Source organism: Peromyscus eremicus, chromosome 19, assembly GCF_949786415.1.
Source record: "Peromyscus eremicus chromosome 19, PerEre_H2_v1, whole genome shotgun sequence".
NCBI classification, from domain to species: domain Eukaryota; kingdom Metazoa; phylum Chordata; class Mammalia; order Rodentia; family Cricetidae; genus Peromyscus; species Peromyscus eremicus.
The window spans coordinates 13,417,180-13,444,964 of NC_081435.1; the positions used below are offsets into that span (position 1 = coordinate 13,417,180).

A 27,785-nucleotide genomic window follows, 5' to 3' on the forward strand; every position below is an offset into this window, starting at 1 on the left:
TCCGGAGTGAGTTTCCCCAGTCCGGAACCTATTTTCCAGCTTGAACCCAAACATCAACAGAATCGAAAGGATACATTTGGAACCTCAGTGCTTCACAGTTACTAAATCATTAATCGCGCCATCCCGCAAAGAGGTGCTTCTTTTAATTAATATTCATGAAGCAATAAGTTTGCCCCCTCATTATCCAGCAGGCCCTAGGAGTGAGTGCAGACCCTAGGCGCAGGTACCTCATTCAGGGTGGGACTTCGCCTTGGGATCCTCTCGGCAAGCTTCGCCCTCCTGCTCTCGGCTGGCTGCAGCCATGGGCTCTCTCCCTTTCCCCCCCAACCCCCCACACTTTTCCCTCTGTCACCAGTTCAGCCGGTCTGACCCAGAGTTCCCCTGAGAATCACCTCGAACCTGGGGGTCCCCTCCACAGCTGGGGTCTCCACCTGCACCCCGCACCGGGAGAAGAGGCGGACGCCCGGGGGTAGGGGGGGCTCTCCGGAGTGGACGCTGATGGTGGCAGACGGCGAGTCACGTGAGCCTGTGGAGGCGGAGCGTGGCGGGCTGAGGGGGTGGAGAAAACAAAGCCCCCAGCTGTCAGCAGAGGAAGGAGGCAACAACGCCGGAGCAGGTGAGTCAAGTACGTTCAAAGCTGTACAGCCCTGGCGCACCCCGACACCCTTTGCCCTGGGTGGGTCCCTCCCAGGCCCCGCGTTGGCCGCGCCTCCCCCACCCCCGCCCGGGTCTGCTGGCTGCAGATCGCGGAGCAAGCGGATCCCGGGGTCTCCCAGCCCATCAAGAAGTTATCCAGCCAGGGGTGTGCACGCAGCCGCGCTCTTACGGGTCGCCCCTCTCTTCGGGTGAGGGGCTAGAGCAGTAGACCCCAAGAAGAGGAAGGGAGTCAGAGCTGCCACGCTGGCAGACACAAAGTGCACTGGCCGGAGAGTGAAGACTGAGGCCACCGAGGAGAGGGGGACTTGTGGGTGCGCGCCCGCCCTCGGAGCTCGGCCCCTCCTGCTGGAGGACCGGGACGCGGGGGCTGAGAGCCCCCGGAGCTCCTAGAAGCTGCGCACTTTGGGGCAAACCAAGAAGTGTGCCGCGCGCGCCCACAGTCTGGAGTGCATCCCCGGATCCCCAAGCTCTGCTGCCGCCCCCGGTGCGTCCTGTCTGGGGACACTGGTCACGCGGCTGGGACCGATCTCTCTTGGATCCGGGACTTGGGGGCCGGGTGTGTGGCAAGGAAAGTGGATTGCTAGTCTGGTCCTGAGGGGTTCAGCAGGGAGCACGCGCAGAGAGAGAGGGCTACTCGGAGACCACCACTCTGATTTGGAGGGGCATTCTTCAGTCTACCCTACTAAGCGCTGCGCCGGGGCCAAAAGTGAAGCCACAAAGGCTCAGAAAGCGGGGCGGGTTAAAAAAGACCCTCCTCTCTAAATCTGAGCCTTAAGGCAAAGCGGACTTCCGACCAGAAAGAGCAAGAGGGTCTGGTCACCCCTTGAGTCACTTTGCCGAGCCAGTGTCAGAGGCGCGGCTGCCGCCTAGAAGGAATGGAGCTGCGGCCATTGGACCAGGAGCCTTTGTCTTAACCTCCAGTCCCCTTCTGCTAGTCCTCGTTGGGCCAGTGGCGCGCTGAATAATTAATATTCCTAACGTTAACTGTCCCTTCACCTCAGCTCCAGACGCCCCTGCTGTCCCCCCCTTCCACCCCCTCACTCCCAGCAGGTATTCACTACTTCCTCATGTCCAATCCCTTTCTGGAAAAAAAATAAAGTGACCCAGACCCACTAGGCAACAAGATGACTGCCAAAAGCACTGTAGAGGGGTCGATGCAAAAATCAAGGGTTAAGTAAATACCCACACCCGCGCGTGCCTGCGCGCAGGGAGGAGAGGAGTCGCAAGAACTTTCTTGATTAGCATAAGTATCTGCCCTGGGGCCGCGGTGCAAGGCGGAGGCACTGCCCTAGCTTAGGTACAAGAGAAGTCCAGTCTTGAATGAGGTCTGAGCAGGCCGTGCTTCTAATCTGAGAGGACCTCGGGGGTGCCACTTGGCGGAACGGGACACTAGGATGAAACAGATCAGAGATCAAAGGGTAATCAGAAAGGTAATGCGGGGTGCTTTTCTTGGATACCAGGCAAAGTGGTGGCGGTGGTGGGGAAGTGCTCGCCCAGGCAGCGTCTCTCTGGTAACACCCGGCTTTGCTGTCACTTTGTCTCCCAAGCTAACACATCAATTGGGAAAGTGTCTTGTGCCGTTGATCTCTGAAATAGGGTGGTCTTTGGAAAGCTTCCTTTGCGCGCGAGCTCTGATTTCCAAACTTGGCTTCGTCGTGGAATCACCTGTGGAGGGAGATTTAGGGATTCCTGGTAGCTACCTCCCATCCTGAACCATTTAAACAAAACTTCCAGGTGATTCCACTGCATAGCTGGTCGAGAACCACTTTGGTAACAGCAACATGGTTGTGTTACAAGATGCCACTTTAACTACATGAGTGGGTGAGAGAGAAAGAGAGAGAGAGGACACTGAAACTGGGGTGCCAGTGACTCACACCGTAGGGCAGATGACTGTCATCTGGAGGCCTGGCAGGTTGTGACATCTCCCCACAACAACATTTTCCCCTTCCCTGCCTGGGGTCTGGTTATTGCTGGATATTTGGAAGTTCACTGTCCATGCCTAGTGTGTGCCCTGTTGTTAAGGGAGACGGAGAGAAACTTTCATTCTGGCCGTGACGCAGGCACGTGTAGCAGGCAGCAGGGAAACCCATCAGAAATAAACCGTGAGCAGCAGCCCGGTGAGTCAGCAAGGCTGCGCTCCAGTGCCCGCCCTGTGAATAGGAAGTAATTATGGCTTGTCGTTATTGACACGCACACACACACACACCACTCCTTTGAAAGAACATCTTAATATCTGATCAAGATGTTTGCTTGTCAGAGCCTCTCCCTCCTCTCCGTCCATCCCTACCTGCCTCGAATAATCCTAGCTGCTCTTAGCCGGGAAACGGAAGCCAATTGGACGGCTTGTCCTTTCCTTTGTGGAAAGCATATTTTAAAAGGCTTCTGGGGAAGTGTAAAGTAGCTTGGGTTATCTCAGTTATAAGGAATAGAGAGGAGGAGCGCTGAGCGACGGTGGTTCAGGCCTTTAATCCCAGCACTCTGGAGACAGAGACAGGAGGATCTCTGCGTTTGAGGCCTGCCTACAGAACAAGTTCTGGGACAGCCAAGGCTACACAGAGAAACCCTATCTCAAAAAACAAACAAAAAAAGAAAGAGAGAGAGAGAGAGAGAGAGAGAGAGAGAGAGAGAGAGAAGAAGGAGGAGGAGGAGGAGGAGGAGGAGGAGGAGGAGGAGGAGGAGGAGGAGGAGGAATTTGCAGCATGTACATTTTTATTTTTTTAAAAAGGCCGTACACTATTTGATGTATTCAGGGCTGAATTCAATGAACTGTTTAAAAAGAAATAGCTGTACCTAACATTTCATATGAAATTGTTTGCTATTGACCAACCCTGTGTGTGTGTGTGGGTGTGTGTGTGTGTGTGTGTACTGCTCAAGTGCACCTATGCACACTGGGGATTAAACCTAGAATCTCATGTGCTAGGCAAGTGTTCCTCTGCTGGGCTGCATGCATCCTGAGCTCACAGGTGTTTAACTTTAAGAGATCAGACTCAGAAAGTCAAAAAAGACAAGTTCCACATTTTCTCTCATACACAAATCCTAGACTTTAATTTTTGTATGTGTGTATGTATATGGGGGATGGGGGCATGAAACTAGAAAGGTGCCCATGAGAGAGAAAGAAAATATCTCACGAGGAGAAGGGGAAAGTGTGATGGACTACGTGGGACATGAAGATGAGAGCTTTCTGGGGAGTGTGGAGGATGCTACAGGAGGGTAAGGAAGGAGATGGGACTGAAGATCAAAAGAAAAAAAGTTTTGTATAAAAATGCCATAATGAAACTCATTATTTTGCAGGCTAACTTTAATAAAACACTATATGCTATGTTTTTAAAAGTTGGCAAAAAAATTATCACAAGCCAGGCTCACAGCTGTAATCCCAGCACTCTGAAGGCTGAGGCAGGAGGATTGCCGTGGAGTTTGAGACAAGCCTAGGCTTTAGAGCAAAGGCCTGTCTATAAATACATAAGAACTGGTACCCAAAGGATGACTCTCAGATTTAAAATCCACTTATTTTCCCTCTTTTTTGTTGCTATCACTTTCATTTCCATACTGTCCCTCTCCTTGTGCCCCTCATGTCACCGTCACTCATGCCATTGGCCAGATGTTTCCTTCCCCATTTCCTTCTCACTCTCTTTCAGGGGAGCAGCGTCACCTGGTATCTAGCAGGCACTTGGTACTGTCAGGTGTTGCCTTTCACTTGAACCTGAGTGACAGCACCTGTGTGCACACTGCTGGGGAGTGTGCTTTCTGTTAAGGACCTTAATGACTACAGGCTCTGTAGTGCAGTCACAGGGCTCTGTCATAGCAACGCTGCTCATTTGTTCTCAAGGCTATCAGAAGGTGAGGAGATCACTGGGAAACAGTGCCTCCTAAGTACATACAGCTTCACTGATTTCCAAGATACGTGTTCTGGATATGTAGGAGCCAAATTGAATGGCTATACAGTGACAGCTGATGTGTTCTGTAAGCTGCTTGGAGCAACAATGTGCTTTGAGCATAACTAATGATTGCTGTAACACTGGAATCACACTAGTGGATCAAAGAGCCGTTTCACAGAAGTTCACTCTCCTAGGGAAAGAGCATGTCCAACTGTGAGTGCCTTAAAGAATTCCTAATCAAGGAGCCAGTTCAGAATTGGCTAATAGTTATCTTGCTTTTATTCTCATTGGCCCACTGACCTTCTTAAAATAGAACATGAGTGTAGCTTAGTGGTAGAACACTGTTTAGCATATTCAAGGACCTGGGGTCAAGGGCCAGTATATATACATAAGAACAAGTCTATTTCGATATCTTTTAAAGTAAGAATTTCAGTTTATTTTGACAGGTACTACCCCTCAAGTAAGTAAAGGCTTATAGGATCTTCCAAAGGCTGATATGATGGAAATAAATCCATTCTTACTTTCTGAAATTTTAACCATCTTTTGGGGAGCTATAACGAATTGAGGGGCTGCAATGCTTAGGGATCTATGCAGAAGATAGGGTGGAAAGTTTATAAGAGCCAGAGGTGGTGGACTATTAAACAGCATTTTCCAGATGTGCAGACACACATATGAACTCACAGAAACTGACGGCACACTCAAGACCTGCTCAGACTGAAGCCAGACAAAAATCCCAGCACAAAGGAGAGGAAACAGGTACGAAGTCTGACCCCTAGCTAAAAAGCTACTTGAAAATGATAACTGCTGGGAGAGGAATAAATCAATTTTCTTCAAGTGACACTGGGTATATCAACCATATTCCAGGGCAGTCTTCATGCTCAGGAGTAGTTGGCCAACACAAAATGGACTTCATGCTGCTTTTAGTCACTTTTCTTTTTTTCTTTTTGCTGCTTTTTTTCTTTCCTTTATTTCTTTTCTTTTCTTTTCTTTTTTTCTTTTTTTGAGATAGGGTTTCTCCATGTAGCCCTGGCTGTCCTAGGACTCACTCTGTAGACTAGGCTGGCCTTGAACTCAGAGATCTGCCCACTGAGTGCTAGGATTAAATGCATGCACCACCACCACCACCCTGCTGGATTTTTTTTGGGGGGTCTGTTGTTTTGTTTTGTTTTGTTTTGTTTTGTTTTGTTTTGTTTTGTTTTAAGAGAGAAAGATAACAAGAAGTTGAATGGATAGGGAATGGGGAATCTAGGAGGAGATGGGAATAAATATGATAAAAATATACTGTGTGAAATTCTCAAAGCATAAATTCAATTTTCTAAAAAGAAAAAAAAATCACATAATTCCTGCTGGCCAACTCTATGCCCTGGCATGGAGATTGAAGTGAACTTAAATTCACGGCTTCATGTAATTCAGGGCTGCACAGACTATGGCCCCCCATCTGTTTCTATAAAAGCAATCTTTATAGCTTCATGTAATTCAGGGCTGCACAGACTGTGGCCCACCATCTGTTTTTATAAGAGCAATCTTTATAGCTTCTCATAATTGAAAGGCATCTAAAAGTATTTAGAGGCCTTTGAAAATACTGTGAAACTCAAAATTTTGGGTCCAAAATAAAGTTTCACTGGACTGTCTCATACCTGTTTATTTACATGTTTCCAGTGACTTTTTTTGTACAGCCCTGCCACCGTGGGAGAGTTGTATGAAGGATGTGTTGTCCACAAAGTCTAGAACATTTGCTGAATGTTAACAGAAAAAAATTTGCAGACAGACATCTAGTTTACTCCATCTCAGTTTACTCCAATCTAAATGAGCGCTTATTCACTCAAATCCTTGCAATTTAATTGTTTCCTTCTAGCAAAGCAAATGAAACCCACTAAACCTAGGTCAGATGATAACTAAAGACAGAAGATAGTTTGTTTTATATTTTTTGTGCATATATTTACTTTGTAAGAATGACATATTCCTAAATAACATAGACCCTATTAATACAGTTAAAACACAGAAGTTCTAACCCTAAATAAGCCCAAAGATACAATATTAACCTGACATTGTTCCTAGAGTTCTAGAAAAATGTAAAAACATGTCTGCTGGTGATCTCATGATTTAGCCCTTTAGTCCTGGGACTTCCCTTTCTCACTGTGTAGTCTTGGCTGACCTAGAACTTGCTCGACAGAAAAAACTGTCTGCAAATTTGCTGCCAGTGTCTGGCCTCTGTCTCCCAATGCTGGGACTCCTGGCATTCACCACCATACCTTGTTTTCTGTGACATATGTGTACTTATTGTTTCAGCATGTGAAGGCACAGTTTTGAGATTTTATTCAGCTATGGACAATTTTCATCATTACTTTATATGCTTCAAGTGTGGTGTGGAAGCTTGGGGAAATGATACTACTTTTCTGAAGTCAACAATAAACGTAGAAAACACTGTCTACATAATGTTCCTAACTCTGCTGAGGCTGACATTACATTGTTTCATCATGCTGTGTATAGTTGCTTTAGACTTTTCAAAAATAGATAATGATCCAGGAATTCATATGAGTCCCTCTAATAGGGCTGGGCCAATTACTACTGATTAGGATTCTAGAAGGCATATTGGAAAGAGTAACTGCATTGATAGGAACTTGTCTTGACGTCTTATTGTGCCTCCTGACATAAGACTTCCTTCAGTCAGGGGACTTCCTCAGTTGGATGGCTTGTCACTGCCACAGATGAAGAATTTGCAAATGAGTTTCACTTCAAATAGAGGCACCATATGGACAGCTGGAGTCCGCTTTATTCCGTCCAGATCTGTCCACCTGCCATTTAGGAAACAGAGCGTCCCTGTCTTCGTCAAGTTCAACCAAGTGTTATTGTAAAATTGGGGGTAACTGACATGAGGCAAGTGATTTCTAAAAACAAAACTCAAAATCATAAATCATTTACCCCTTCTAGGATTGATGACAGTAATGCTGGACAAATCACTGACTTCAAAGCCGCTTTACCCACTGGTCCTCCTGAAGTAACTGAGAATCTGCCTTTCAGGAAGATCCCCAGGGGTCCATTAGATGCTAACCTCCGTGGAACTGGGCTCTGAGAAGCACTTTCTAGCCCCCTAATCAGTGCCCCTACACACTGATCCAGACCCACCCATCCCAACAGTATAGGGCCTGTATTGTAATGCCTTTCATGATCCTTTGAAGATCCTGATAGTCTCTACAGCACCATCACTCTGGCACATCCACGGGGTTTGGCACGCAAGAGTTCAAAGTCCATTGGTGGAACAATATTCCTTCTACCTAAAATATTAATGCCTGTTAAGTCACAGTACTTCTGAGGAATCAGATTTTAGGCTGATGTGCATGTTTTCAGTTGGCAGGTTTGGGAGGGATGTACACACAAAGGTGGTCGGTCCAACAGGAGGTAAGGAACACTTTCTGGACTCTAGAATCTAGAGCCTGGAAAAGGTGCATAGTGAATGCCTGAGAGATGCAAGGCTGTTTTCTTCTTGAGTCATGATACGCATCTTTCCCCCTATTTTAAAAAACCTACACATAAACCAGGCAGTGGTGGCGCACACCTTTAATCCCAGCACTCAGGAGGCAGAGACAGGCAGATCTCTGAGTTCAAGACCAGCCCAGTCTACAGAGCAAGTTCCAGGACAGCCATGGATACACAGAGAAACCCTGTCTCAGAAAAAACAAAAAAAACAAAAACAAAAACCCTATACATTTTATATCTTTAAAATCTCAGGCTGTGACTTTCTTCCCATATTCTGCCTTTCATCTATGACAAAGAGTCTCACCCTGGGGATTCCTCTCCTTCATTCTAGACTGTCAAAAGTACTTTGAAACTGATGCTTCTAAACAGACATTAATTATTCTAACCAATAGGGCTGGAGAAATGGCCCAGCAGTTAAGAGTACTTGCTGCTCTTGCAGAGGACCCACAGTAGATTCCCAGGCTCACAACCACCTGTAACTCTAGTTCCAGGAGATCCAATGCTTTATTCCAGCCTCTACAGACTCTTGTACATGTGTGGTACACAAACTCACACAGGCACCCATACACGCAAGCATAAACTTTGCAAAAAATACTAAACAACAAAAGATCACTACATAGCTTGGTTTTTAGCTGTAGAATGAGTGTTCTGTGGATTTAGGGACAGACAATTTGAAAGAGTCAGGGGGATCAGCTCTTAGCCCCTGTTTTGAGTAGTGAGGGGCCACTTAGGGCTTCGGAATCAAGTTGTGCCCCAAACAAGAACCATCTGTTGGATAGAGCTATTGTCCATCTTATTTGAAAGGAACCCGGGCCTCCTGGTACTACTAAGCAACTTCACTCACAATCAACTGCACAGACTAAACGGAGTATAATTATATTTGAGGATCTGTGGCCATTTTTCCCCTTCTTGGAGTCTATTGCTGTCCGTGTCTGTCACCATGGACACCAGCTGCTGCCCATTTGTGCATCTGAGTCCAGCTTGACCACCTTTGGGAAAGAGTGCATTCGGTTTTCTTTGTGTCCTCAACTCTATCTTCTCGGTGTGTGTGGTGATACTCTTCAGGGTAATTTGCTCGGGCCTTGGACCTTGGGTGGAGTTGAGAAGAGTCATCTTGCCACCTTTCAAGTGTGCCATGTTGGGCAATCAGATGCAGGTGAGCCAGCAGCTTGGGTAGAACAATGATTGTGTTCTATGCCCAGAAACATCAAGCTGAGCTCACCTGAATACTTTCCCATGGGGTTAAGTGCCCATCCCAAGGGAAAGAAGTTCTTAACTGACCACTTTGTGGGAGATGGTGTTGTTTTAGAGTTTGCTGTTGGAATCTTAAAGCTCTGTGGATGTTTCAATTTTTTAAGGTTTCTTTTTAAACCTAATAACGTTGGGTTTTGTCTCTAAGCTGTTGTTACTCTGACAGTAATTTTCCTGCCTTTGCCTGAGAGACTTTGTACCTTCATTCTCTGAAAATTATGTTTGTTGATCAAAGCAGAAGTACTAGAGATTTTAAAAATTAAAACAGCAAATACTGAAGAGAGGGAAAATTAGAGAAATGATTGCCAAAGGGGCCAAAGGATCATCTACTAAAATGTCCTAAAGATAACAGGAGTCAGGGTCAAAAATGACCATCCCTAACTCCCCCTTTGTTCAAAATGTAGCTCTAAACAAGGATCTTGCTTAAAAACTTACTCAAGTCAGACAAGACCATTCTTTCCATTTTTCTTAGTCACTGTAAGGCAGTTTGAAGGTATAACTATTCTGTTTTTCTTAGTCACTGTAAGGCTGTTTGAAGGTATAACTACTCTATCTGTTTTTCTTAGTCACTGTAAGGCTGTTTGAAGGTATAACTATTCTCTCTGTTTTTCTTAGTCAGTGTAAGGCAGTTTGAAGGTATAACTAACTATTCTCTCTGTTTTTCTTAGTCACTGTAAGGCTGTTTGAAGGTATAACTATTCTATCTGTTTTTCTTAGTCACTGTAAGGCTGTTTGAAGGTATAACTATTCTATCTGTTTTTCTTAGTCACTGTAAAGCAGTTTGAAGGTACGGTTCTTGTTTCTGCTGTGCATAAAGCGCAACTCCAGACCTTTGTGGGCACCGGTCTTACCAGGAAATGAGAGCATCATGCCTTTGCCTGTCCTCTGTCCACAGAACATCTCTGTGCTCTACAGGGTGGTTAGTAATTCATTTTTATAATAAAATATAATGGGTAATGTATTCTTTCCTTTGAAGAATCCATGATTTATTTTCTAAGCACGAGGAAAACATGCAGCTTTAATAATCTGCTAGCGTACTGAATTATTTTCTTATGTTGGAATAGGCAGCAGTAGCAGTAATGTAATATATATAGACTGCCATGCCAGCTCCTCCAAACCATAAAGTACTGTCACTTCTGGCAGAGCATATACACTGATATTAAAATCATCCACTCACAGCCAGATGTGGTGGCATACACCTGTAACCCCAGGTTGAAGGGAGGCTGAAGGAATGTTGTGGGTTCCAAGTCAGCCTGAACTATATAGTAAGTTCCAGGCCAGTATGGTTTACAAAGTGGACTCTGTTATAAAACAAACAGACAAACAATTAATCAACAATAAAGCAGAACATCTTCTTTGAAGCCTCCCAGCTCTTCCCACATTCCTGCCCGTGCAATGGTTCCCCAAGAATGGTTACTATCAGGTCCTCCTTCATCCATCAGCTGGGCCTAGAAACAAAGATACCATCTACAGTATCTTGCTGAAGGTGTAGGAAAATCAGAACTAGTGACCAGGTCTAGCATTGTGCTGTATTCCCTGCATATACAGAGAAGGCCAGAGATTGCATCTCATGGTTACTGCTCAGTTCCCAGACACTGACATGTCACCTACTTAAGGCACTAGAGCACATAAGGACAAGAAGAAGCTTTAAACACAGGAGTAAACCAAGCTTGATGAAGCATTTCCTTTGGCCTAACAAAAAGGAAGTTTCCTCTCTTGAAAGCTGGAATTGAGTTGGCCTGAATATATACAAGTCCCACATCAATAATTGTGACCAGAGGGATAAATGATTGCCTTTTCTGTGATCCAGAGACCTGAAAGTTAGTCTAGTGGAGTCAGCAGGGACATATGACAAACGATCCTTCCCTTCCCGGGGCCATAGTGTTGTTGCACTCTGACAACTGCCCAGGACATTTTTCTACTTCTGCTGGGCACAATCAGAGCTGGTTGTGTTGCACCTGTCCTGGGTGACCAGCATGATCACGGTATTCAACAGAGAATCTCAGGGTCAGTGCACAGCTCTCCAAATCATATACCTGTATTGTTCATGGTAAAATAGAAGTGCTGGGGAGCTGCAGGCAACTTGGGTGATCATCTCCTGTGTCCTCCTTTTCCTCTAGATAAAAACAGCCATGGAAAATATATCTTCTATAATCACTTAGAAGTTGCCACATTTTTGCATTTTTAGTTCATATCTTGCTTTTGTAGGTGTTTGATAAACCATCTTAGATACCCCCTAGCTCCCATGCACATTGAAAAAAGCCAGTAAGGGTCCTGCTCCAGGGATTTATTAGGGTCCCTTATGTTAAGCTATATCTTAAGGTCTCTTAAGATAGGCTGTTCTGGGGTCAGAGATATAGCTTAGAACCCCTAGCATGCAGAGAATTCTGGGTTCAGTGTCTCCCAAAGGAAACAATTTTAAAGGAATTCTCTTGAGCTGTTCTAATTATTGGGATTTCCTGGAGTTGATTCTATTTATCACTTCTGACTCTGCAGCATTCTGATCCAGTGCTGGGGGGGGGGGGACACACAGGTGTATAGGTGCATTTATGATACGAGTTTATATGAAGGCCTGAAGACAATCTCAGCTGTCCTTCCTCCAGAGACATCCACCTTGTTTGTTTGTTGGAAACAAGGTCTCTCTTGATGGCCTAGAGGCTAGGCCAGCTGGCCAGCAAGCCTTGGGGATATGACTGTCTCTACTCCTTCAGTGCTGGGATTACAGGCATGCAGCAGCACACCCAGTTTTTTATGTGGGTTCTGCAGACAGACCTCAGGTCTTCCTGTTTGTGCAGCAAGTACTGTACCAACTGAGTTATCACCCCAGCATGTCAAGTGTTTAATAATGACCATAAAGTTGTCTTTTCCACTTATGTAGCCATTTATGGTTGCTAAGGAATTTTTATATACAGCAGTGCAGTGATTCTTTATGTAGACACACTTTATATAAAACCATAAACACAAGAGCCCAGAGTTTAAATGGCATGCCCAAAGTTACATCATTGGGAAAATGTTGTGCCCAGGGATCTTTACTGCTGTTCTGATGCTTCTATCAGACAGGTTTACAAACCTCAAGGTGTTCCTCAGAAGTTCTGTTAACCCATGAAGATACTGAACTACAACAGTGGCCCAATCTCCAAAGACCATGTGTCTCTCAGAAAGAGGCATGATATTTTAAAGCTGAGGAGATAAATACAGTTTGGGGTCACAGTCCACCATAGACAGGGGCCCCTTGACATTCTGGAATTCATAGACACTTCTCTGTTTCAAATTCCCAGTGTATCAAGAGAGGGCATGATTAAGCTGTTCGGGAATGTGGTTGAAAGCACAGGCCATCTCAGAAGGCATTTGGAAACAGAGGTTTGGGGGAAGAGTGCCAGCATGAGCATATCATCTCAGGGAGGCTCTGTGGACAACCTCAGTACAACACGAAGGTTTTAGGTTTTAGTTCATTGTTTGCTTCTGACAGATCAGCAAGTCACCTGACCATACTTCCATCTCTCAAACACACTGCATATTTGTGTGGTGGTTTAGAAAGGCCATTGTCCGCACAAATAAAAATAAAAGAAATGACTCATTGCAATTACTTGCCTCACAAGCATTAGGACCAGAGTTTGGATCCTCCACACCCTTATTTTAAAAAATATATATATATATAGGGCCAGGTGGTGGCACATGCCTTTAATCCCAGCACTTGGCAGGCAGAGGCAGGCAGATCTCTGTGAGTTCAAGGCAGCCTGGTCTACAGAGCAAGTTCCAGGATAGCCAAGGCTACACAGTAAAACTTTGTCTCAAAACAACAACAACAACAACAAAAAAAAAAAAAAACCCTCACATGCCTTTAAGCCTAGCACTGGGAAGGGGGTGTAGGGCCTGGAGCTTATTGGCTAGCCAGTGTAGATAAATTAGTTCAGTAATAAACCTTGTGTTAAGAATAAATAAATAAGATGAAACATTGAAGGAGATACCCATGTCAGCCTCTGGGCCTCCAAGAAAAATAACAGTTACTTCACTGAAAGTACTTATAGAATGAGATCCAGAGCTATTCTGGTCAGCAGAGGTTAAATCATAAAAGTTTATTATAATCAGTCTCAGTGCATTTGCAGTAATTGAGTAACTAATTGAGTCCATATCACCTTAGACAGAAGAGAACTTTTGCTAAGGATCTGAGACACTGGACAAATCCATTAACCTGAAGGATTAGAGGTGTGAAAGGACAAGGAAAGTGGCAGGAGACTAGATGCCCCAAGGATGAACATTCCATCTTTTTTTTTTTTTTCCCACTGCAAGGTTCAGCTGTGAATGGATGCATTTGAATTGGGATCAGCTGAGTGAATGGGCCATCTGGCTGAATATGTTTAGGTTGCCATAGTAGCAGGTTTTGGAAAGAGTCTTGAGAGAGGTCATGTGCCTTGCAGTTCAAGGGGTAGTCCTCAGACTATCAGCATCAGAGTCACCTGGAAGCTTTTAAAGGGGGAGGGGGGGGACACTAGCCTCCCACACCCACCCATTCTTACTGAGTCACAATCTGCATTTTTTTCAAAAAACATGTCTTTTAATGAGATTGCCAAGTGAATCATGAAGTCTGGAAAACACTGCCTTAGCCGAGATTGAGAAGCAAGATGCTCACTTTCAGAGTGAAAAACACAAATGGCTCACTCTCTGCACACAAGTCAAGACAATAGCCGTGATAAATCTTTCCCTCCCGTGTGTCTGCTCTCCCTGTCATTAGCAGTGCGTTCACAGCCCCGGATTATGACTATTAATTTATGTATTTGTCACCTAACCAGTCTGTAAGTCTGCTGGCACTGGGCAGATCTTCATGTAGCACAGCGCCTGGCATGTGACAGATGTGCATGGTGACAGCCAAACCTCCAGCTGCCCAGGCCGACAAACATGCCACCTCCTCAGCCCATGCATCTGTAAGACATGGAGCAGCATGCCCCTGCTGGGGTTGGGAAAGGAAACTGGCCAGTGTGCTAACGCAGCGCTGCACCCTAGCTGTCCGTGGGTGGTGCTGGCTCATAGGTGCTCAGTGACTGCTTAATAAAAATACAATTAAAAAAAAAGGAACCTCGTATAAAAACTTCAAAGCTGAGAAGTTTGTGTTCTGTTACTGCTATCATATATAAACCTGAGTTTTAAATTATAACGTACAAAGGAAGGGTAACATAAGAAAAGGAAGAGATTAACAGGGTCAGAATGAATTTTCAAGAAACGTGTGGTTAGGAGTCAGAAAACCTGCCCAGCCGCATCCGCGCCAGGTGCTACTTCTCTGTGCCTTGGTTTCTCCACCCGAAGAGTAAAATCTATTAACTCCTCCTTATTTCATAGACCTATAATGGAAGTATCCTGAAGTGTAGGAAGTCATACCTCACTCATACTTATATCCCTACCTACTTCTTAATGCAGTGCCAAGCTCATGGGAGATGGTCATGGCGCAGAAGTGTCCAGTGGGATTCGAGCACGTGCTCTCTGTGGGAATGAAAACCTCATCCCTAACAGACAAAACTGTATCCCTTAGCACAGTGTTCTGGGGTGCAGGGGAAATGGCTAGAGGACAAGTGTCTGAAAGGACTTCTTGCAGATGGGGCAGGGTGAGTAAGAGAGAAAATGATGGGGAAAGGTGAAAGAACACTAAGACAGAGAGAGGTTTGTATCCACAAGCCAGAGCCTGGGCATGTTCCCACAGGAACATCATAAAAGAGAAAAAAAATCAAAAAGCAGCCAGGGGACCTCCAAGGGAGGGAGCAATGAGTTATGATTTGGGGACTGATTGGTGTATATGAAAAAGGTTGCACACTTTGGAAGTAACCAGATGTGGTAGTACTTGCCTATAATCTCAACATTCAGGAGACAGAGGCAAGAGGATCACAAGATTGACGGCAACTTTGTGACTGATAGCGACTTCCAAGCCAACATGGGCTACACAGCAAGATTCCACCTCACAAAAGAAAAAAAAACAACTGGGGGCTAGAGTTGTGGCTCAATGGTTATTTGCTGCCCTTGCAGAGGACCCATGTTCAGTTTCTGGCACCCACACAGTGGTTCACAACACCCCTGACTCTAGTTCCAGAGGATCCAATGCTCACTTCTGACCTCTGCGGACACAGCCATGCACACAATATGTATATATACATGCAGACAAAGCACTCATACACATAAATATGAAAGAAAAGTTGTAAAAAAAAAAAAAACAGCAATAGACATAAGGGTCTGAGTTCAATCCCTGGAAACTACATAAGAAATCTAAGAATAGTAATGTGCAGGATATTTTGTTTTTGATTTTGGTTTTCGAGACAAGAGTTTCTCTGTGTAGTTCTGGCTGTCCTGGAACTAGTTCTGTAGACCAGGCTGGCCTTGAACTCAGAGATCTGCCTACCTCTGCCTCCTGGGTGCTGGGATTAAAGGTGTGTGCCACCACAGTTCAGGCTTTTCATCCCAGTATTGGGAAGCAGAGTCAGGAGAATTTCTGGGGCTCACTGGTAGGCTAGCTAGCCTGCTTGGTGAACTCCAGGGTAAAGGGAGACACCATCTCAAAGAAATAAGAGGGTGGCCCTTGAGGCATGACCATACTTCAGGTTGACTTCTAGGTTCCATATACATGTGAACACACATACACATGCACTCATATGTGAGCATACACACACGTATACAAGTATTTTCACACTGGACGTTTTGGTTGGACTTCCTCCTTAAAACCCCTTCTCCCTCAAGTGTGACTGGAGCTTCACCTCTGGCACATCCTAGAATATCTCCTAGTCAGACGGAATTCAGGATGTATCTTCCACTCAAGGAATTGAGTTACTGATATAACTCCCACACATTTGGAAGTAGGTTCCTCTACAAGGGAAGCCCACGCAGAGGCACCGAGAGCAGTCCTGGGCTCTTCACATGGGCTTAGACAGGAAGCTTGTGTCCAGAGGCTGTGCAGACATTTCCACAGTACCATTCACTTAGTAACACATTTCACACACTTTTCTGAAAATAGTAAGGAAAAAGAGGAGAGTTTTAAAAGATTTTCGCACAGCACGATGCAAAAGGTGAACGTCTTCCGTGTTTTAAGGGAGATGGTGGCAGCCCTCAACCCTGGTGTCCTAACACCAGTTACCCTCACAAACCTACAGAGTGTTACCCTTGTGACATCTTTAATATGCTGTTTCCTTAGTGGGCCAGGAGAACAACAGACCGTAAAGACGGAACACACGGAAAACATGTCTTTAGTTCCCACCACGTCCCAAACAGTGTTTGTATTATAAGCTCTGATATAAAACATGGAACTGAAGCTCTCTGGGTGACTTTCCTGTTTTGCTACATTTTGGTATCAATCACACACAGAGCAAAGGGCTATTCTATATCTACTATGTTTCCAATGGTAAATAAAATAGATTTAAAATAATCTAAAAATAGATTAAACAGTTGGTTTCAATGGTGCAATTATAGAAAGCATTTTGTGGGGTTCTGGTGCATGCAGCATTTCTTATGGATGCAGTTTGCCTTGTCTTTTTAATTTTTTTTTATTTTCACAGCACCATTCTTTTTAAAAAAAAAAACTCTAAAATAGAAAGGGTAATCTTAAAAATTGTTTTTGTCCTGGTTCACGTGGGAAGCAACAGATGGATCAATGAGGATTCTGAGAAGACAGTTATGCTGTGCTTGAAAGAAAAGAAGCCACATTTGTAGCTATCATTTAGGATTGTCCTTTCAGTGTATGGAAACCAAATCATGCAACCCCGAGAAGTTTATAGCTCCATTACCACCCTCAGTATATACCGCCCAAATCCCTTTATCATAGAGCAATTTTTTTAAAGTCTTTAAATACATAGCATGGATTATTTGGTAATTTGTCTTTCTTAAGAAGAGTGAGTCATACCAGACTTAATATCCAAGACCCCGTGGAACCCGACCTCCGTTGCCAGCACACACCCTCCTCCACGGGTTTTTGGTTTCTCTGGTGCGTGCTGAGCCCTGTGTTTCCCGGCAGTGAGCCCCTGGCGGCCCTAGGCTTCCCCTGGTGAGGCCACAATCCCAGCCCAAGACCACTAATTGATGTGGTGCTTGCTGGGAGTTGGTATCAAGCAAGATCAGTCTCAGGATTAATAGCATGTGCCTTTCTGCTAATGTTTATAAGATGCCCTGTTCCTAGAAAGCTGTGGACCTCCCACAGGATAGAATATGATCCACAGCTGGAGCCATTCCGTATCTCAGAGTGCAGTCGGGAGTTTGGAATTCAGGATACAACTCGTTCTAAAGACCCGAGACAAACCCTGAGCAGAAACCCAGACTCAGGGCCCAGCAGTACCACTCCTTGAAAACTCCAGGAGCAGCTGGGGAGGCCTGATGCTGTCTCTAAGAACAGAATGACTTGACCTTGTGTGGATTGGAAGCTATATTACCCGGTTACAAAGCAATGAAAGGACAATAAATTATCCGATGGCATGCATGATTGGAAATACTTGGACGTCTGTGTTTCTGTCCTGATCTATCTCTTATGTTCCTGAGGTTTTATCGCCAGGCACGAAGACAGCAGTCACTTGGGCTCAGGGGAGGGAAAACCTTCCTTAAGTAAAACAGATATTCTGCTGGCATACCTTGGATGTGAGATGCCAGAATAGTGAGTTTGCTGAAAAAAGGATTAGAGACTTCTGGAGGGTATACTTCTGTGAAAGTAGAGAATGTGCTTTGTTTGATCTTGTCAGGATGTGTATCCTAACAAATAGGTTTGTTTTTCAATTAAAAAAAAAAGTCATAGAGAGCAGAGCAGCTAATTGCTGCTCGCTTCTGAAGAGTTCCCTGGTGCTCAACATGACAGAAGACCGAAAATCTGTGTGATTTGATAAAATGAGACGCATGTTGTAGTCCAGTTTAGAAATAGACCTTATCTACAAAAATCCAACAAAGAATAAAATTCTATGCCTGTGCAGCTAGATGAGGAATTCAGGGGAATTCCTGCTTTGGTGTGAACTTCAGAAAATTTAGATTCATGAAAACGCATGCAGCATCAAGCTGGTGTTTAGAACTTACTTTATTTTCACTGTAGGCATTAGTATCCGTGTTTCACTTTTGGATGAAGAATTGAGAGGTGGGAGGCGGGAGAGATGCTCAGAGGTTAAGAGCACTCGTTGTTCTTGCAGAGGACTAAGTCAGGTCCCCAGCATCCACACAGTGGCCCACTACTTCCTGTAACTCCAGTTCCAAGAGACCCAATACCTTTTCCTGACCTTCACGGCAACCAGACATTCATGTGCTGCACAGACACACACACAGGCAAAACACTCCAACACGTAAAATAAAATAAAAACTTGGCAGTGTAAATGTAGGAGGAGAGTGGGATTATACCAGAGGAAACTTTATTCCATCAAGGAAATGCTTGGAAGGTTCGTCCGGGTTGCTTTTGTCAAAAGCTGGGCCTTTTTGTGCTGAATCTCACAAATGCCATACAAACAGTCCAGTTTGACTCCTTGCCCTCGTGTATATTATTGCTAGCTTTCATTCCTGCCAGCCTATTATCCCCATCCTTGGGGCTAAATCTTCAGCCACCTGCTGCCCAGGGGCATCGAGTACCATTCTTGTGCTTTTTTGTTCTCGGCCCTCCTCCTCAAGTGTTTGTTCATATCTTTTGCCCATTTCTAATTGTTTTTTTTTCTTGCTGTTGAGTTTTGATACCCCAGATATTAGTTCTTCCTCAGTTATAGATAAAATGTCTCTCCTAGTTCATAATTTGCATTTATATCTACTTCACATGAGCGACAGTTTTTAATTTTGATAAAGACCAATTTATCCATTTTCTTTGAACAGATTGTAATTTTGATGTCAAGGCTAAGAATCTTTGCTAGACTCCTTGTTTGCTTATGTCTTTTTTTTCTGACTGTTCCTAAGATGTATCAAAGGACTGGCTTTTAAAAAAAGATGTATTTGTATTGTATGTATATACATGTTTTGCCTGCATGTATGTATTGCTATGTGCCTGCAGGAGCCAGAAGAGGGCACTGGATCTCCTAGAGTTAGCGTCAGTTGTAAACTGCCATGTGGGTGCATGGACCTGAACCTGGGTCCTCTCCAAAAGCAGCCAGTACTCTTAGCCACTGAGTCATCTCTCCAGCCCCAAAGGACTGGCTTTTAAGATTCAAGGTGTGAGAGAAAGAGAGAGCAGAGGGTAAGGTCTATAAGGCACAGTCCCCGCTAGCTACATATCTGACTGATTGCCCCATTACTCTGAGCCTCCGTTTTGTTTATAATAAGATGGTTTTATCTAATAAAGTTAAATTAGATAAAACTCTGTGTTCTGTCTAGCACATACAGGGGTCCATAGATGATCTCACGATTCTCTAAGCTGACCTGTCGCAGCTGCTGAGTAATTAGCAACTGGCTGCTTTGAACAAACAGAGGAAGGTCACTTGGGTATAGATGAGACAGAATCGTCCCAGGGCTAATGGTTCGGTTTATAGGCACTTGTGCTCCTGCCTCCGAGCTTGGTAACCAACCTCTTGTGTGGTAACTTAGCTACTGGGGACTAGTTAAATAAAGCAGACAAATGAAAATTTTATTCTGACTCAGCTAAGATTTCTGAAAAACTGGAAGACTAGAATGGGTTCAATATTGGGGAGAGCTGGTTTTTAATCTGAATTTTAGTTTATTAAACCAGTGCTAAATTAAAGAAACATATGGAACACCCTCCACAGACAGAAGTAAATTCTGTTAGAAGACAAATAAGGGCATTCACTCTATCTGTTCAATCTAAAATTAAATATATGTATGTAATTATAGTGTTTACCTGAACTCAATTCTTAAAATCATTGATATAAAATCTTCTGACTTTTCAATAAGCCAGAAAATGTAACTTTTCACCTGAACTCTGAACACTGTTGGTGAGTTTCTCTTAACTGAAATGCCTGGCACCAGATATGAAATTTCGACTGTTTGATGTTTTTGAATATTTGCATACACATAATAAGTTTTCTTAAGGATGGGGCCCAGGACTAACACAAAAGTCATTGTGCTTCACATACACTTGGGCATGTAGCCCCAAGGTCATTTTATATATTTTAAATGGTCATCCGCATGAAACCATTCCGAAGTGTGACATCCTTCCTCCACGTGTGGCACCATGTTGCCATTCAAGGATGTTCAGATTTGGGAGACTTTTGGGTTTCAGACCCCTAGACTGGGGGATGTGCCCGTGTGTAACATTAACAATCCAGCTGTCACTGAGCTTTTATTCATTCAGCATTTACTATTTCATTTTTTTCTTTTTCTACCCTTACATAAAAACTGTAAAATTCCCCTCTATTGCCACCTTTTCAAAATCAGCAGTAGCACCTTTAGAGCCTTGTCCAGAATGAAGCTCATCATGTTAGATTTGCTGCACATGTGTTATTCTTGGTGTGTCGTTGGTTCTAGATAAGGACCAAAAGCAGAGCCAAGTGGGAGTGGCACACACCTGTAATCCCAGCACTCTGAAGGCAGAGGCAGGCAGATCTCTGTGAGTTCGAGGCCAGCCTGGTCTACAGAGTGAGTTCTAGGACAGCCAGGGCTACACAGAGAGACCCTGTCTCAGGGGTTGGTCATAGATAGAAAACATAGCAGGTGAATGTTCAGGGAGAGAATCCAGATGGAAAGTGGGAGGGGTCATCTCTCACTTGTTGCTGGGGATGATGGGAAAGGCAGGTAAGATGGTGCACACATGCATGTCAGGTCACGCTTAGCAATATCCGGTAGGACCATTAACAGTCTCCTCATAGCCCCCATGGTGGGCCTCAAAGCCAGGACCTCCCACATATCTCAGCCTCCAGAATTGGGTCTATCCTTTGTCAATTGTATGATTCAGCCAGATAGTATTTTGGAGGGAATAGTGAACTCACAGAATGCAAATACATTCCTGTTTGTTGTATGTATCTTTTCAAGTCTGGCTTGACATTGTTTATAATTTTTATGTTGTTTAAATTAGCCAGAAATGTTTTTAGCTAGATTAAGCCCATATTGATACTAGATTTAAAAACAAAAACAAAAAACAAAAACACCCCACAAAACAACAACAAGCCCTGCAAATTAGGCCAAGTTTGAGCAAGTCCAAACTCTAACTGATGTTGGCACATGACACCCCAGTAGACTTCTGGGCTATCTGGTAGTGCAGGACTTTTATCATATCACACCATGATAGGGAGATTGGGACATAAAAGTAATTCTTTTCTAAATCTGCCGTTATACTAAAAGTTCAAGTTTTCTAAGTAAAATCAGTTGGTTTTTAGATATTTGGAGTTTTTTCTTTAAATTCTTTTTTCATGACCTTACTCTCTCTCTTATTTTTTTTCCTCTTCCAGGGTCCTGTTTCCCAGAGGAACCATTCATCTCAACAGCCAGGGAGAGTGCCTGGATGTTCAAAGTAAGGTTTCAATATGATCTGTCTTTTAGACTCCTTGTCTGGGAATGAAATTGAGGTTGCTGATGCTACTGCCTGAATGACCGGCTCATTTTAAAATTCCGCTGACAGTGTCTGAATAAATGCACTCTACAAAGGTGGTGCTCTCCAAATGATACCCTTCCCCGGTGTACTAAGAGCTAGAGACTGCTAACAGAAAGTCCTCTGAAACATGGTCAAGCCAGTTAATGTTTAATTTGGGAGACCTTATGAGCGGCCATTGGAGGGAAACATATCAAGATATGGTCAAAATAATCCTGTGACATTTCTAACTAGAAAGTTATTTTTAATAGAGGAAAGTGGTGGACTTCATTCTATTTATTTATTTTTATTTTATGTGGATTGGTGTTTTGCTTGCATGTATGTCTGTGTGAGGGTGTAGGACCACCTGGAACTGGAGCTACAGACAGTCTTGAGCTGCCATGTGAATGCTGGGAATTGAACCCAGGTCCTCTGGAAGAGCAGCTAGTGCTCTTAACCCCTGAGCCATCTCTCCACCTCCTCGAGTTATTTTTAAGTAAATATAGTTGTATTTGTTATTGTTAAGACTATAAGGTGAACCTCTGTGAGGAGTGAGGGCAGGGTGAAGAAGGGAGGCAGGGATGGAAAGAGGGAAGGGATGAACGGAAGAGGAAGAAAGAAACGAGGAGGGAGGGAGGGATCATGTGATAAACGCACGCATCATGACAGTGGCAGAGCCCCAGGAAGCCCCTTTTCCTCTTCAGTTTCTGGTTTGCCTGAGACAGGATCATTTTGATCTTCAGCTGTTTCCCACTGGTACCCTAACCCTCTGCCTGATAACGCCTTCCAAGTTCACCTCCAGGGGCTCTCTAGAACAAAGGAACAATTAACTAAAACTCCACCAGATGGCAATATTTGGAAAGCCATTCGGAGAGATTTCAAAGCTATGCGTCGTAATTGTTCATGTGGTGACTGGTCTACCTAGATTTTATCAAAAGTGGGTTTTTTTTTTTTCCTCAATAACATACAAATAAAAAAGTGTAGAGATGTAGAAGGATGTGTATAGGATTATATGTGTTGTTTTAACTTTTGGAACCTCGTCTTCAAATAGTTCCCTAGAAGGTATGTGTTAAAGGCTCAAGTCTATGAATAATTCTCCAGCAGGCATTGGTGCCCATTCAAGTCTCAACTCCGTGAGGATGGCACATTTGCTTTCATCCCCCATTGTGAGAAATGCTCTAGGGGTGATGGACATTGTTAAGAGGCTCGTTTGAGGAAAGAAACCCGAAGCTCCACCCCCTCCCACCCAGGTTATTTATTAGGAAGTCCCCTTGATATTAAACCAAGAGAAATGTGCAGGTACAGAATTGTCATTTGTGTTGGTTTGGGATGATTAAGGGTCACCAGAGGGAATGAGGAAGCCTCTCTCTCTCTCTCTCTCTCTCTCTCTCTCTCTCTCTCTCTCTCTCTCTTCCTCTCACTATTTTTTTTATTTATTTTACATAATTTTCCTTTCCCTCCTCTCATCCTGTTTCCTCTCCCCACCTCCTTTCTACCCCACCTCCCACCCCCATCCACTCCTCAGAAAGGGTCAGGCCTCCCATGGGAGTCAACAAAGCATGGCATACCAAGTTGAGGCAGAACCAAGCTCCTCCCTCCTGCCTTAAGGCTGAGCGAGGCATATCGCCATAGGGAGTAGGTTCCAAAATGTCAGCTCATGTGCCAGGAACAGATCTTGGTCCCACTGCTAGGGGCCACAAACAGGCCAAGCTACACAATTGTCACCTACATGCAGAGGGCTTAGGTGGGTCCCACGCAGGCACCCTGTCAGTCAGTCTAGGGTCTGTGAGCTCCCACTAGCTCAGGTCAGCTGTCTCTGTGGGTTTCCCCTTCATGATCTTGACCCCCTTGCTCCTTTAATTCCCTCCTCCCTCTCTTCGACTGGACTCCCGGAGCTCAGCCCAGTGACAAACCTTTCTCTTTCATCCTAGTCAAGCAGACATCTGGACCCCAAGTGTCCCAGGGCCCAGCTGGCTTTAGAACAGAGTGGGGTCAGGGAGTAGAAAGGTAGCTAAGAGCAACTGAACAAGGAAGGACCAAGAAGAGAAGAGAAGCTGCCTGAACTTCCTGTGCCCATAGGAAGCTGGCCTGGGAAGGTACAGGGAGTCTTGTGGAAGTGAATCGTGGCTGCACTGGGGGAGCTGCCTGCCGCATCTGGGGTAGTCCTGATTAACTTCCAGTGCCCTGAGTATGGACCCGCTAGCACCCCTGTCTGCCCTCAAATGTCTCCATTGATGGTAAATCACGTCATCACCCTGCATCCCACTAGCATGCGTGAAGAAGTAATAGGAAAAGATGAGCCATTATCTAGACTCTATCTCTTTATAAATCTTCTCTCTGGAGCTATGGGACAAACACTTTTTTAAATTATACTTTAATTTTCATACAATTGGCATAGTTCATCCAGGAAAGTACTTGCCATGCAGGCATGAGGACCTGAGTTTTGAGTCCTAGAACCCAAGTAAAAAAACAGACGTGGACTGGAGTGATGACTCAGCACTCAAGAGCGCTTGTTCTTGCAGAGGATCCAGGGTCGGTTCCCAGCATCCACATGGTGGCTCACAACCATCCCTAACTCCAGTTCCGAAGGATCCAGTGTCCCACTGGAACCCCACAGACCACGGACACCAGCCACATATATGGTGCACAGACATACATGCTGGCAAAATACTCATACATAAAATAAATAAATGCTTTTAAATTAAAAAAAAAAAAAAAACAGCTCATCAACCTTTAAAAAAAAAATCCAAGTGTAGAGGTGCACACTTGTCAGCTCGGCACTGGGGAGACAGGGACAGGTGGATCCCTAGGACTCATTAGCCAGTCAGCCTCGGCTACTTGGCAAGCTCTAGGCCAATGACAGACCCTGTCTCAAAGATGGGTACCTTCTGAGGAATCACACCCAAGGTTGTCCTCTGACCGCCACATGCAGGCGTACCCGCACACTCATGCACACTCTCCTACCCCCAGTCTCTCCAGCCCCTCATGTTGCTATTCTTCTTCCCTTAGACAGTTTCATTTCTGCTTTCATGTCATACACGCATAAATGATTTCATGTATCTGTATAAGGCACACCCATGTTAGAAACACCTGGTATTTGCTTTTGTGAGGCAGACTTCATCTGCTTAATGTGATTACTTCCAGTCACATCCATTTTCCTGCAAACTACAAAGCTTTGTCTTTCTTTTTTTTTTTCTAACTTTTTTATCAATTATTTATGGACTTCACATCGTGCATCCTGAGCCCGCTCATCTCCCCATCTTCTCCGTTCTGCCCTGTACCCTTGCAACCTGCCCTCAAAACAAAATTTAAAAACCAAACCAAAAAAACCAAACAGACAAACAAAAAACAAATAAGAAAAGTCTCAGCGTGGAAGCTGCAGTGCGGCCCCGCTCTATCTTTCTTTACTGCTAAAAGAATTCCACTGTGTATGTAAACCTGGCCTCCTTCATCCATTCCTCTGTTAGCGAGCAACTGGTTTGGTTCTGTAGCTTAGCTATTGTGGATGCGGCTGCAGTGAGCATCAATGTGCAATATCTCTGTGATCTGTGGACTTGAATCCTTCAGGTAAATGCCCAGGAGTAAGAACAGCTCCGTCAAATGGCAGATTTTAAGTGCTGAGATGCTCCTATAGTAGCGGCATTAGTTTACAACCCAACCAGTGGTGTGCTAAGAGATACTGTCTATATTACACCAGCATTTGTTGTCTGTGTTGTTAGTGACCATTCCGACTGGGGTGAGATGGACTCTGGATGTACTTACATTTGCATTTCTCTGATGGCTAGTAAGTTTTTCATATGTTTATTGGCTATTTGTATTTCATCTTTTAGCAACTGTCTGCTTATTTTATTAATTCATTATTGATTGTGTAATTTGCTTTCTTGTTGTTTAGTTTTTCTGTTCTTTGTATTTTCCGGCAGCTGATGGGGGGCTGGGAAGAAAGCTCAGTGGGCAAAGTACTTGCTTACACTGTGAGGACCTGGGTTCAGATCTCCAGTATCCACATAAAAAGCTGACATGATGGTACACACCTGTCATCCTGGGCTGGTGGGCAGACAGGAGCATGCCAGGGTTCAAGGTTCAAGAGCCACCAGGCTAGCCAGTCAGTGAGGAGTTACAGGTTCATTGGGAGACTGTCTCAAAAACTAAGGTGGAGGGGAGTAGAGGAAGAGCCTTGATGTTGATCTGTGGCCTCCAGTCACACACATATAGTCATATACACACATAAGCACCCACACATAAGTGAAAATGAAAATCCATATAACTGGTGAAGATTTTCTCTCACTCTGTAAGCTGTCTCTACTCCATTAAGGGTTCCCCTGTAGCAGAGAAGCTTTCTAATTTCATAATGTCCCATTGATCAATTTTCCAGCCTTATTTCCTGAGCAACCAGAATGCTGATCAGAAGTCCTTGTCTACATCTTGAGGTCCTAGGTTGGGTCTTATCTGTCAGCTTTATCTGTTTCCCAAAGACAGAATTCTAGTATTGGGATTCCCAAGTCTGACCATTTCTATAATTTTTAATCTAGTTTACTACATTTTTAACAAAAGGAATAGTTTTCAAACATACACAGTGGGAGGCTATTATCTTCACGTTTTTAAAATGTGAAATTAAAAAAGCAGTCTTATAAGAAAAAGTAAGTAATATATTAGTAATACTATTTTAACATATATAAAATTTATATATGAGTGAACAATGTCCTTATTGCTCATGTGCCTAATGTGAATGACATATTATAGAGTTTCAATCATTAGCAAAAAAAGGGGAGAACTTCTGTCTTAAAGTTTGACTTTACTAGAGCTAAAAAATTATACACATAAATGACTATAATAAAATGTAGAAAATGAGACTCACTACCGGAGAAACCCAGTTAAAGTACTATGGACATGTGAGAGTGCATAAGAACAACCAGACTGAACCATTAAATTAGTTGGTTTTGGACACACAGGGACGATGATGCTTGTTCCCATTCATTCCATAAACCTGTACTGATGCCAGCTGTTTTCCAAGTTCTGTGGGAACAGCTGGGGCTTAAAGGTAAACAACAGAACTTTAGCACACGCTATTTAGTGAAGCAGAGAATCTTAAACAAACAAACAAAGCCCTGGGGCTGCGGAGATAGCTCAGTTGGTAAAACACTTGCCTTGCAAGCATGAGGATGTGAGTTTGATCCCCAGCACCCACATAAAAAGGTGGACATGGTAGTGCACACTTAAAACCGCTGCTCGAGAGGGGAAGACAGATGGATTCTTAGGGCTTACCAGCCAGTCAACCTACCCTACTGATGAGTTGTTTCAGCTCAGTGTGAAACCTTATTTTCAAACCTTATTTCCAAGACTGTCCTCTAGTCTATACTCACACACCAGACACACATACCCCACAAACACACACCACAAATATACACACACATATGCACATTCACACACACACATACACAGAGAGAGCGAGAGCCTATAAGCATATGAAGCAGGCTAGCTTGTATTGTAAGAAGGTGAGTAGGATTTGGGGGGCAGGTCTTTGGAATGAGGACTTTCTGTGACTCCTTTGGAGTCAGCTGATGCAGGAGGCAGTAAGACCCTTAGTAAGAATGCACAGGTAGACATAGGGCCAGCAATATCTATGATCATGGCCCTCATCAACTGATAACTGCCTAAGAATTGCAGTGCTTCTTATATTTTATACAGCAGAAAAAAAGCTCAATGGCAATCTAACTTGCTCATTTTTGAGACTAGCATTCCCAGTCGAGGAGAGCTGAGTAACTTGCCTAGAGTCTGAGGGTTGGCACCCACTGGTTTGGATTCTCATTGTTCTGTATTCACAGCTTTAACGTTCCCCTGCCTCATCTGTAGTTAATAAGAACTACGGGAGATAGCGCCACTTTGAGATCTTTGGCAGCAGTTAATTCTGCAGCTCACACATGATTGAGCCTGTATGATAATGAATATTCAGAGACGGGTAATATCTGGGGGGCACTCACCAACCTAAGATAGAGCGCCTGTGTGGCCTGGGCAGGCATCTCCATGACGGGTAAGGTGACCTGCTGATGTCCCACGCAACCTAAGTCAGAAGCTCATTTTTTAGTAAA

At 44.2% G+C, this 27,785-nt stretch overlaps 1 protein-coding gene across 1 annotated transcript in view; it reads left to right on the plus strand.

The window, feature by feature from the left end:
* Positions 1-596: 596 nt before the first annotated feature.
* Positions 597-27,785, plus strand: part of Mapre2 (microtubule associated protein RP/EB family member 2) — a 144,789-nt gene continuing 117,600 nt past the window's right edge. The window contains exons 1-2 of the mRNA XM_059246272.1: positions 597-616; positions 21,581-21,642. The gene's annotated coding sequence lies outside the window, so the exon portion shown is untranslated. The remainder of the gene's footprint in view (positions 617-21,580; positions 21,643-27,785) is intronic.